This window comes from Xiphias gladius, chromosome 3 (assembly GCF_016859285.1).
Source record: "Xiphias gladius isolate SHS-SW01 ecotype Sanya breed wild chromosome 3, ASM1685928v1, whole genome shotgun sequence".
Lineage (NCBI taxonomy): Eukaryota > Metazoa > Chordata > Actinopteri > Istiophoriformes > Xiphiidae > Xiphias > Xiphias gladius.
Window position 1 is genome coordinate 18709749 of NC_053402.1, and position 11078 is coordinate 18720826.

At 40.2% G+C, this 11078-nt stretch overlaps 6 non-coding genes across 6 annotated transcripts; 5 read left to right on the forward strand and 1 right to left on the reverse strand.

Moving 5' to 3' along the window:
• Positions 1 to 2318: 2318 nt before the first annotated feature.
• On the forward strand, positions 2319 to 2390 carry trnac-gca. The gene has a single exon. It is a non-coding gene; the product is annotated as a tRNA-Cys (tRNA).
• A 687-nt stretch (positions 2391 to 3077) lies between these two features.
• trnac-gca lies at positions 3078 to 3149 on the forward strand. The gene has a single exon. It is a non-coding gene; the product is annotated as a tRNA-Cys (tRNA).
• A 1589-nt stretch (positions 3150 to 4738) lies between these two features.
• trnac-gca lies at positions 4739 to 4810 on the forward strand. The gene has a single exon. It is a non-coding gene; the product is annotated as a tRNA-Cys (tRNA).
• Positions 4811 to 5507: 697 nt separating this feature from the next.
• trnac-gca lies at positions 5508 to 5579 on the forward strand. The gene has a single exon. It is a non-coding gene; the product is annotated as a tRNA-Cys (tRNA).
• Positions 5580 to 6950: 1371 nt separating this feature from the next.
• Positions 6951 to 7022, reverse strand: trnac-gca. Its single transcript has one exon. It is a non-coding gene; the product is annotated as a tRNA-Cys (tRNA).
• A 770-nt stretch (positions 7023 to 7792) lies between these two features.
• trnac-gca lies at positions 7793 to 7864 on the forward strand. The gene has a single exon. It is a non-coding gene; the product is annotated as a tRNA-Cys (tRNA).
• The last annotated feature ends 3214 nt before the right edge of the window (positions 7865 to 11078 follow it).

Below are 11078 nucleotides of genomic sequence, written 5' to 3' on the forward strand. Positions count from 1 at the left end.
ATGTGTGAGCCGTTGCAGAGGTGGTGTGCATAATGCGATTTGTTTTTCTCTGTAATCACAGGACTTATTCATAAAGAGTAAAATCCGCACGTCAGATTTAGTTTACTTTAGATTTTTTTAGAGGACGCATTGGTAGCGATAAAGTTTAATCTTAATTTCTTGGCTAAATAAACAAACTCTGTGCTTTGAGGCAAGGGAGATTTTTGCTGCGGAGGAGAAAGACACAACACTGCAGATCCAATGAAAACAGGAAACTCACGGCTGGTGGCTGATGTCCTATTTTAAGCCCCCCCCCCCTCCAGTGGTCATAATTGTTCCTTTTCACTCTCCTCTTCATAACCAGGCAAACACAAGCTATTTGCATAACTGTTCAGACCTGCTCGTCACCCCCTGCTCCTGGCCTACTTCCACTCTGTCAGCCTAATAGTTCCCAGCACTCTCTCTTTGTGCCAGCTCTTGCTGTTGTGGGAACATCAAATGACTGACACATTAAATTGGGAGGACTCTAGTCTAGTCTAGTCTTTACACCCTCACAACTGTGGCTCCAAACAGAAAAAAAAAAAAAGAAAAAAGGATTGGACAGCCTGAATTATGAATGACGGGGGAGATTGGCATAGTATCCTATTTGTTGCCTCCTTTCTCACCAGTGCTACAGGGAAGGCTTTCTGTTGTCGAACATGAAGAGGTGCAGAGATACGATCTTTGTGTGTATTACGGTGGAAGAATCGGGCTGTGGGATCTGATACTGTGAAAATGACAGAGCAGTCTGATATGTCAGACTCTCATGGGACGGCAGGCAGAGGGGAGCTGCAGTGAGAGAGACTGTGGTGGGAAACTGCTGAGGTTACACTCCAGAGTTGTGTGGTTATGGGTGTTATGTGGGTGTTACACACATTTTGTAATTTCCTTTTTTTTTCCAGAAGGATATCTATGGAGGACTATTTCTGTCAGTAATGGGAAAAAAAAGATGAAAAATTATTAAATATTTTCATGGTTTGACAAAATTTTGAGATAAAAAATCAAAATCGTTACTCTTGTCTTATGTAGTAATCAAGAATTTAGAGAAACAGCTTCATAAGAAAGGTGTTAAAAAGTAGGAATCATTGAGCTGGGTTATTCTGGAAATATTCAGGAACTAGATAATGTGCTCAGTGGAGCGTAGAACTCCGCCAATGTCAAACAACAAACACCAGAATTCAGGAGGAAAAAAATCATAATACGTGTGACAGCTATAAGTACAGGTGTGAATGCACCCAAGATGCATTGAGATCTGATCATTTGGAGCCAGCCTGGGCTGCATATGGCCACATTCTTTTAGCAGTGTGTAAGCAAACTTGTCCTGATTTTCGTACTCATTCACAAACAAATACAAGTCGTACAAATTGCATAAATGGCCTTATCCACGATGTCCGGAAATTTGAAAAACCCAATAGCGCTATATTACGAGTACGTCAAACATCTTGGGCAATTTGGTTTGTCTGCAACAGGCCAAAGATTGGAACCAATTTGTATTGTTCTGATTTCTTCTTCTTCTTTTAATTTCTGGCAGACTAGGGAGGGGAAGTGCATTGCTAGCCCCCCCATCGGTTAAAAACAACAACACATCTGTCCAAACGGAATTGATGTACATGTTTATTTGCATATAGAGCGAGGAGGTGAGATCCAATCATACGTGGCCACTCAACACGCATCTTAATGCCAGGTATGAACTGACGTAGTTCTTTTAGCAGTGTGTAAGCAAACTTGTCGTGGGCCACAATGAAGGATGCTTACTCAGCTGACGTCTTCTGTGTAAGCGGATTTTCGTTCTCATTCATAAACAAATAAAAGTCGTACAAATTGCATCCTTGATGTGGATGCAATTTGATGTATCTATGTTGTCTGAAAATTTCAAAAACCCAATAGTGATTTATTACAGGTGCTTCAAACATCTTGGGTGATTTGGTTTGTCTGGAACAGGCCAAGGATTGGAACCAATTTGTATTGTTTTGATTTCTTCTTCTTCTTCTCCTTCTTATTTTAATTTCTGGCAGACTAGGCACGGGAAATACATTGCTAGTCCTCCCACCGGTTAAAAACAACAACACATCTGTCCAAACGGAATTGATGTACATGTTTATTTGCATATAGAGCGAGGAGGTGAGATCCAATCATACGTGGCCATTCAACAGGCATCCTAATGCCAGGTATGAGCTGACGTATTTAAAGCTATCTACTTGTGATCAGGTCACCCAGCATGCAGGTTCATGCCTGGTCTGAATAGGGCCTTAGCATCCCCATGTCGTTTGTTTGAATAATCTTAGAACAAAATGTTATAAGGGGGTATAGCTCAGTGGTAGAGCATTTGACTGCAGATCAAGAGGTCTCTGGTTCAACTCCAGATGCCCCCTTGTCTTATGCAGTAGTCAAACATTTGCAGAAACAGCTTCATCAGAAAGGTGTTACAAAGTAGGAATCATTGAGCTGGGTTGTTATGAAAATATTTGGAAAACTAGAAAATGTGCTCAGTAGAGTGTAGACCTCTGTCAAGGCCGATGGCAAACACCAGACTTCAGGGGAAAAGAAGGCATAGTACAGGTGTGAATGCACCCAGGATGCATTGAGATCTGATCACTTGGAGCCAGTCTGGGGTGCATATGGCCACGTTATTTTAGCAGTGTGTAAGCAAACTTGTCCTGGGCCACAATGAAGGATGCCTACTCAACTGACGTCTTCTGTGTAAGTGGATTTTCGTACTCATTCACAAACAAATACAAGTCGTACAAATTGCGTAAACTGGCCTTATCCACGATGTCTGAAAATTTGAAAAACCCAATAGCGATATATTACGAGTACATCAAACCTCTCGGGCAATTTGGTTTGTCTGCAACAGGCCAAAGATTGGAACCAATTTTTATTGTTTTGATTTCTTCTTCTTCTCCTTCTTATTTTAATTTCTGGCAGACTAGGGAGGGGAAATACATTGCTAGTCCCCCCATCGGTTAAAAACAACATTTGATCTTTGCAAACGGAATTTATGTACATGTTTATTTGCATATAGAGAGTTTCTCTGAATAGCCTGAGTGAAGCAAAAGTCAGGGGGTATAGCTCAGTGGTAGAGCATTTGACTGCAGATCAAGAGGTCTCTGGTTCAAATCCAGATGCCCCCTTGTCCTATAGAATAATCAAAAATTTAGACAAACAGCATCATCAGAAAGGTGTTAAAAAGTAGGAATCATTGAGCTGGGTGTTATGAAAATATTTGGAAAACTAGAAAATGTGCTCAGTGGAGTGTAGACCTCTGTCAAGGCCAATGGTAAACACCAGACTTCAGGGCAAAAGAAGGCATAGTACAGGTGTGAATGCACCAAGGATGCATTGAGATCTGATCACTTGGAGCCAGTCTGGGGTGCATATGGCCACATTCTTTTAGCAGGCGATTTGGTTTGTCTGCAACAGGCCAAAGATTAGAGCCAATTTGTATTGTTCTGATTTCTTCTTCTTCTCCTTCTCTTTTAATTTCTGGCAGACTAGGGAGGGGAAGTGCATTGCTAGCCCCCCCATCGGTTAAAAACAACAACACATCTGTCCAAACGGAATTGATGTACATGTTTATTTGCATATAGAGCGAGGAGGTGAGATCCAATCATACGTGGCCACTCAACACGCATCCTAATGCCAGGTATGAACTGACGTATTTAAAGCTCTCTACTTGTGATCGGATAACCCAAGATGCAAGTTAATGCCCGGTCTGAACAGGGCCTTAGCATCCCTATGTGGTTTCTCTGAATTGCATGAGTAAAGTAAAAGTCAGGGGGTATAGCTCAGTGCTCAAAAAAATCAAAATCGTTACATTTTATCACATAATTTTTCATTTTTATCTCATAATTTGACTTGTTAGTGCAACATTTTTACTTAATGAGTAATTTTTATTTAATAAAATTAAAAAGCAATTCAGGTAATTTAAGAATCATCAGTAACAAAATGGAAACGGGCTTCCATAGAGATCTGAGTGTATACAGAATTGTGGGTTTAGTGGAAAAAGCCTCAGTGAAAATAACTGATTTTTCGAATATTTACTGACTGAAATAAGGGCAGATGTTAAATGCAAAAGGACTATCACAATGGCTTAACATCCCCATGTGGTTTCTGTGTATAATCTGCTCCTTTACAAAACTTTTGAGGGTTTCGCTCAGTTGTACAGCATTTCACTGCAGATCAAAAGGTCTCCAGTTCAAATCCATATGCCCCTTTGTTTTATGCAGTAGTCAGACTACACTCAGAGGCAGTCTGGGCCACATATGGCCATGTTCTTTTAGCAGTGTGTAAGCAAACTTATCGTGGGCCACAATGAAGGATGCTTACTCAGCTGACGTCTTCTGTGTAAGCGGATTTTCGTTCTCATTCATAAACAAATAAAAGTCGTACAAATTGCATCCTTGATGTGGATGCAATTTGATGTATCTATGTTGTCTGAAAATTTCAAAAACCCATTAGCGATTTATTACAAGTGCTTCAAACATCTTGGGTGATTTGGTTTGTGTGGAACAGGCCAAGGATTGGAACCAATTTGTATTGTTTTGATTTCTTCTTCTTCTTCTCCTTCTTATTTTAATTTCTGGCAGACTAGGCACGGGAAATACATTGCTAGTCCCCCCACCGGTTAAAAACAACATTTGATCTTTGCAAACGGAATTGATGTACATGTTTATTTGCATATAGAGAGTTTCTCTGAATAGCCTGAGTGAAGTAAAAGTCAGGGGGTATAGCTCAGTGGTAGAGCATTTGACTGCAGATCAAGAGGTCTCTGGTTCAAATCCAGATGCCCCCTTGTCCTATAGAATAATGAAATATTTGCTGAAACAGCTTTATCAGAAAGGTGTTAAAAAGTAGGAATCATTGAGCTGGGTTGTTCTGGAAATTTTCAGGAACCAGATAATGTGCTCAGTGGAGCGTAAAACTCTGCCAATGTCAAACAACATACACCAGAATTCAGGAGGAAAGAAGTCATAGTACGTGTGACAGCTATAAGTACAGGTGTGAATGCACCCAAGATACATTGAGATCTGATCACTTGGAGCCAGTCTGGGCTGCATATGGCCACGTTTTTTTAGCAGTGTGTAAGCAAACTTGTCCTGATTCAGGCGATTTGGTTTGTCTGCAACAGACCAAAGATTAGACCCAATTTGTATTGTTCTGATTTCTTCTTCTTCTCCTTCTCTTTTAATTTCTGGCATACTAGGGAGGGGAAGTGCATTGCTAGCCCCCCCATCGGTTAAAAACAACAACACATCTGTCCAAACGGAATTGATGTACATGTTTATTTGCATATAGAGCGAGGAGGTGAGATCCAATCATACGTGGCCACTCAACAGGCATCCTAATGCCAGGTATGAACTGACGTATTTAAAGCTATCTACTTGTGATCGGATCACCCAGCATGCAGGGTGCAGGTTAATGCCCGGTCTGAACAGGGCCTTAGCATCCCTATGTGGTTTCTCTGAATAGTCTGGGTGGAGTAAAAGTCAGGGGGTATAGCTCAGTGGTAGAGCATTTGACTGCAGATCAAGAGGTCTCTGGTTCAACTCCGGATGCCCCCTTGTCTTATGCAGTAGTCAAACATTTGCAGAAACAGCTTTATAGAAATGTGTTACAAAGTAGGAATCATTGAGCTGGGTTGTTATGAAAATATTTGGAAAACTAGAAAATGTGCTCAGTAGAGTGTAGACCTCTGTCAAGGCCAATGGCAAACAACATACACCAGACTTCAGGGGAAAAGAAGGCATAGTACAGGTGTGAATGCACCCAGGATGCAGAATCAGAACAATACAAATTGGGTCTAATCTTTGGCCTGTTGCAGACAAACCAAATTGCCCGAGATGTTTGACGTACTCGTAATATATCGCTATTGGGTTTTTCAAATTTTTGGACATCGTGGATAAGGCCAGTTTACGCAATTTGTACGACTTGTATTTGTTTGTGAATGAGTACGAAAATCAGGACAAGTTTGCTTACACACTGCTAAAATAATGTGGCCATATGCACCCCAGACTGGCTCCAAGTGATCAGATCTCAATGCATCCTGGGTGCATTCACACCTGTACTATGCCTTCTTTTCCCCTGAAGTCTGGTTCCAGACAAACCAAATGTTGTTTGCCATTGGCCTTGACAGAGGTCTACACTCTACTGAGCACATTTTCTAGTTTTTTTCATTTTTTTTTCATAACAACCCACAACAATGATTCCTTTGTAACAACACATTTCTATAAACTGTTTCTGCAATGTTGTTTGACTACTGCAGCATAAGGCAAGGCATCGAGTTGAACCCAGAGACAGTTGACCTCTTGATCTGCAGTCAAACCACTGACACTGACCCCTGAGACTTCTTTCCCCACACTATTCAGAGAAACACACACAGGGGATGCTAAGGCCCTGTTCAGACCGGCATTGCATCTCTTGTTATATCCGATCACAAGTAGAGAGCTTTAAATACGTCAGTTCATACCTGGCATTAGGATGCGTGTTGAGTGGCCACGTATGATTGGATCTCACCTCCTCGCTCTATATGCAAATAAACATGTACATCAATTCCGTTTGGACAGATGTGTTGTTGTTTTTAACTGATGGGGGGGCTAGCAATGCACTTCCCCTCCCTAGTCTGCCAGAAATTAAAAGAGAAGGAGAAGAAGAAGAAATCAGAACAATACAAATTGGGTCTAATCTTTGGCCTGTTGCAGACAAACCAAGTCGCCTGCTAAAATAATGTGGCTATATGCTCCCCAGACTGGCTCCAAGTGATCAGATCTCAATGCATCCTTGGTGCATCCACACCTGTACTATGCCTTCTTTTGCCCTGAAGTCTGGTGTTTACCATTGGCCTTGACAGAGGTCTACACTCCACTGAGCACATTTTCTAGTGTAGATTCCTACATACAGCTGTTTGTCTACATTTTTGATTATTCTATAGGACAAGGGGGCATCTGGACTTGAACCAGAGACCTCTTGATCTGCAGTCAAATGCTCTACCACTGAGCTATACCCCCTGACTTTTTACTTCACTCAGGCTATTCAGATAAACTCTCTATATGCAAATAAACATGTACATCAATTCCGTTTGCAAAGATCAAATGTTGTTTTTAACCGGTGGGGGGACTAGCAATGTATTTCCCGTGCCTAGTCTGCCAGAAATTAAAATAAGAAGGAGAAGAAGAAGAAATCAAAACAATACAAATTGGTTCCAATCCTTGGCCTGTTCCACACAAACCAAATCACCCAAGATGTTTGAAGCACTTGTAATAAATCGCTAATGGGTTTTTGAAATTTTCAGACAACATAGATACATCAAATTGCATCCACATCAAGGATGCAATTTGTACGACTTTTATTTGTTTATGAATGAGAACGAAAATCCGCTTACACAGAAGACGTCAGCTGAGTAAGCATCCTTCATTGTGGCCCACGATAAGTTTGCTTACACACTGCTAAAAGAACGTGGCCATATGTGGCCCAGACTGCCTCTGAGTGTAGTCTGACTACTGCATAAAACAAAGGGGCATATGGATTTGAACTGGAGACCTTTTGATCTGCAGTGAAATGCTGTACAACTGAGCGAAACCCTCAAAAGTTTTGTAAAGGAGCAGATTATACACAGAAACCACATGGGGATGTTAAGCCATTGTGATAGTCCTTTTGCATTTAACATCTGCCCTTATTTCAGTCAGTAAATATTCGAAAAATCAGTTATTTTCACTGAGGCTTTTTCCACTAAACCCACAATTGTGTATACACACATAATCTTGTACAAAAGTCATGAGGGGGTATAGCTCAGTGGTAGAGCATTTGACTGCAGATCAAGAGGTCTCTGGTTCAAATCCAGATGTCCCCTTGTCTTATGCACTAATCAAAAATTTAGAGAAACAGCTTCATAAGAAAGGTGTTAAAAAGTAGGAATCGTTGTTCTGGAAATATTCAGGAACTAGAGAATGTGTTCAGTGGAACGTGGAACGTAGAACTCCGCCGTTGTCAAACAACAAACACCAGAATTCAGGGGGAAAAAAAAGATATTACAAAGCAAAATCATTGAGCTGCATTGTTATAAAAATATAACAGAAACAAAGAGCGAGTGAAGCAAAGATAACCCATGTTCATCCTGGTAAGACTCGAAACACTTAGACGTGAGGCTAAAAGGTGAAGACATGAGGGGGTTTGGCTGAGTAGTGGAAAATAGCTAAGTACTAGTCAAATACTGTACTTAAGTTCAGTTTTGAGGTACTTGTACTCTACATGAGTACTTCCATTTTGTGATACTTGTATTTGACTACATGTCAGAGGGAAATTTGTACATTTCACCACACAACAGTTAACTACAGTAATAGCTTGAGTTACCTTGTAGATTAACACCTTGAATAGTGAAAACACTGCAAAACTTTTCATCTAACGTTTTTTTTTTTATCGTATTGTTTTTTTTTTCTTTTCTTTTATTGAGTCTTAAATGCTGTTATAGTTTCTTATAACAAGTTATTGGTACTATTACTCATAATGTACTTTATGTCATTTTCTGTTTTTTGACCTTTGGATACTGTGGTTCTATATAGATGTTGCTGTAATGTTTTATGCATGATAACACTGTGTGTTTTTCTTTATTAATTGGCATTTTGCCCTTGTGTCATTTTCTAATCCTTTTCTAATCTTTAGTAAAAAGTTTTCTTCACTTACTAACCTAGATGTCAGTGTGTCTGCATTTGCTCAAGGTGTTTCATTCACTAGTTGAACTAATTTCCATGGGCCTCCGATTGGATAATATGGAAATACTGAGAGCCTTGTCCATATACCTGATGAGGACTGAAACGTTGTAAATTGATAAATATTCCAGCAGTAAGGGACACAAAGTAAAAGTAAAAGAAGGAGTACAAGAGGAGAGGTGAACAAAGCAGAAATAATCCTATAAAGGCAAACTGGTTGAATGCCAAAGCTGTGAAAAAGTAAAAATACACGGTGTGATCTCCAATTCTTGTCACATACAACTTATTGATCATACACAAAGCAAATTGTGCTTTTGTAAAAGCTCCCGCAGAAAGAATTTTGTGATTCCTTCATTTTACATTACTATTGGCTGTGTGACCACAGGTAAAAAGGTGACGGGACTCCTTTGGGTCTCACACTTCAGGGCGTCCTGTTACTCGATCTGTTTAGAAATGACCAAACGTTTGTGGTGTCTCCCAACGGGCAGAAAGGAAACTACCGCAAACATTCCCCATCAGGAAAGGGCCCAATATGTCAGAGATGTTTGTTGCCCCCCTGAGCTTCATCACAATACTCTCCTCTGATACTGCAATATAGGTTAACCATCCCTGCAGTATATACTACATCACATCTGTTGCTATTTAGGATTTTAATGAATGTTTGCTCCGCATCCAGAGGTCTATTACTGGAAAGATTAATTACCCCGTCTCAGTTTCACAGTCTACAAGATTTCAACCTTTTACTTGTTGTTTTTACGACTCATGAGGATTTCAGTTCATGTTTTTGTAATGCGGAGTGGCAAAGTTCAGTCATGGCTTATTGTTTACCAAGTGGGATACAGGGCAACACGATAGGCCAGACAAATTAAGGAGCCATGACAATGAAAAGCAGATGTGACTGTGGCAGATGTGGCAGATGTGTCAGCTAAATGACTTTACTCCCATGTGAAAACAGTGAGAGATAATATAGCTAATCCTGGCTAATTATCGAAGACACTCTGGTAAATGGTCGAACATACAATGGTTAATATAATTTTTTTACCTTCAGGTTCAAATTAGCATCAAATTCTTAATTTTTCTGTTATCCCTAAAGCAATCATTTGAAATTTTGAGAGATACACTTATTCACTTTCTTGCCAAGTTCGGTGAGAAAATCGTTACCACTCTCACGTCTGTACGATAAATATGAAGCTACCACCAGTTTAGCTTAGCCTAGCTTAGCATGATGGTGGCAAACAGAGGGAAATAGCTAGCCTTTGCTCTGTCCAAAGGTACCAAAATCCGCCAACCAGAACCTCTAAGTCTGACTTATTAATAGGTTGAGTACCGTATGAATATTTGTTGCCTTTTAATTTCGACTTGAATTGCTTTTTGTATTTTCTTATTTAATTGTGTTTTACTTTTCCTCTATTAATCTGTACTTTCGTCTCTGTAGTTGTGCTGCTGCAACATCATAATATTCCCCCCTGCAGATCAATAAAGCCTTATGTTTTCTCATTTTTTCTTACCTTATATTTTGTTTGTTTCTTCCGTACAAAAACGAAAGCGTAAAAAGGAAAAATTTGACATTTTTGAGGAACTTAGTGGTCATGTCCAACAAATACTCCATTCTCAAACCCCACTGTTTACACTTCAGTTTCAGGATTACACAAAATAAATATAAAATGTTAATTATTGAGCTTTAGACGTGCTGTGGGTTTCCCCCTGTTTACCTGTCTTTGTGCTAAGCTAAGCTAACCAGCTGCTGGTTCCAGCAACATATTTAATGTACAGATATAGGAGTTGTATGGATCTTCTCCAACTCTTGACATGAAAGTGAATACGCCTCTTTCCCAAAATGTTGAACTATTCCTTTAAAGTCACAAAACTATCTAGCTTTACATTGTAAACCTAGGAGGTTTTTAAAAAAAAAGCAATTTCTGTGATCTCTCATTATTTTTCAGACACTGAAAGCTGTCATTTATCTTCATGATCCGTTAATTGCTATTAAAATCAGGGAAACTGGTGTTAAATAATAGCAGAAGGACTCCGTATTAAAGGATGAAGGCCAAGCAGGGGTTCCCACATGGCGTTTATTCAACATACCACCTGTCAGGAAATCCTGCATCATTACAGACTCCACAAGCACACACATAAACGCAGACACCTTTTTTTCCCAGACTGTCGAACCTGGTCACCTGAGGGAATCCGTTCTGTTTGTTACCGGGATTAATTTTCTGGCACCGGCCTTGGCCCAGCTCCAGCCGGGGAACAAGAGCAGCTTCCATCCCACAGAGAAGCGGTTTATCCCTTGTGGTGGGTCCAACTGGGCTGATCCTCTCATATTAAACGGATTAGCAGAGTCCTTGTTCTACTGTC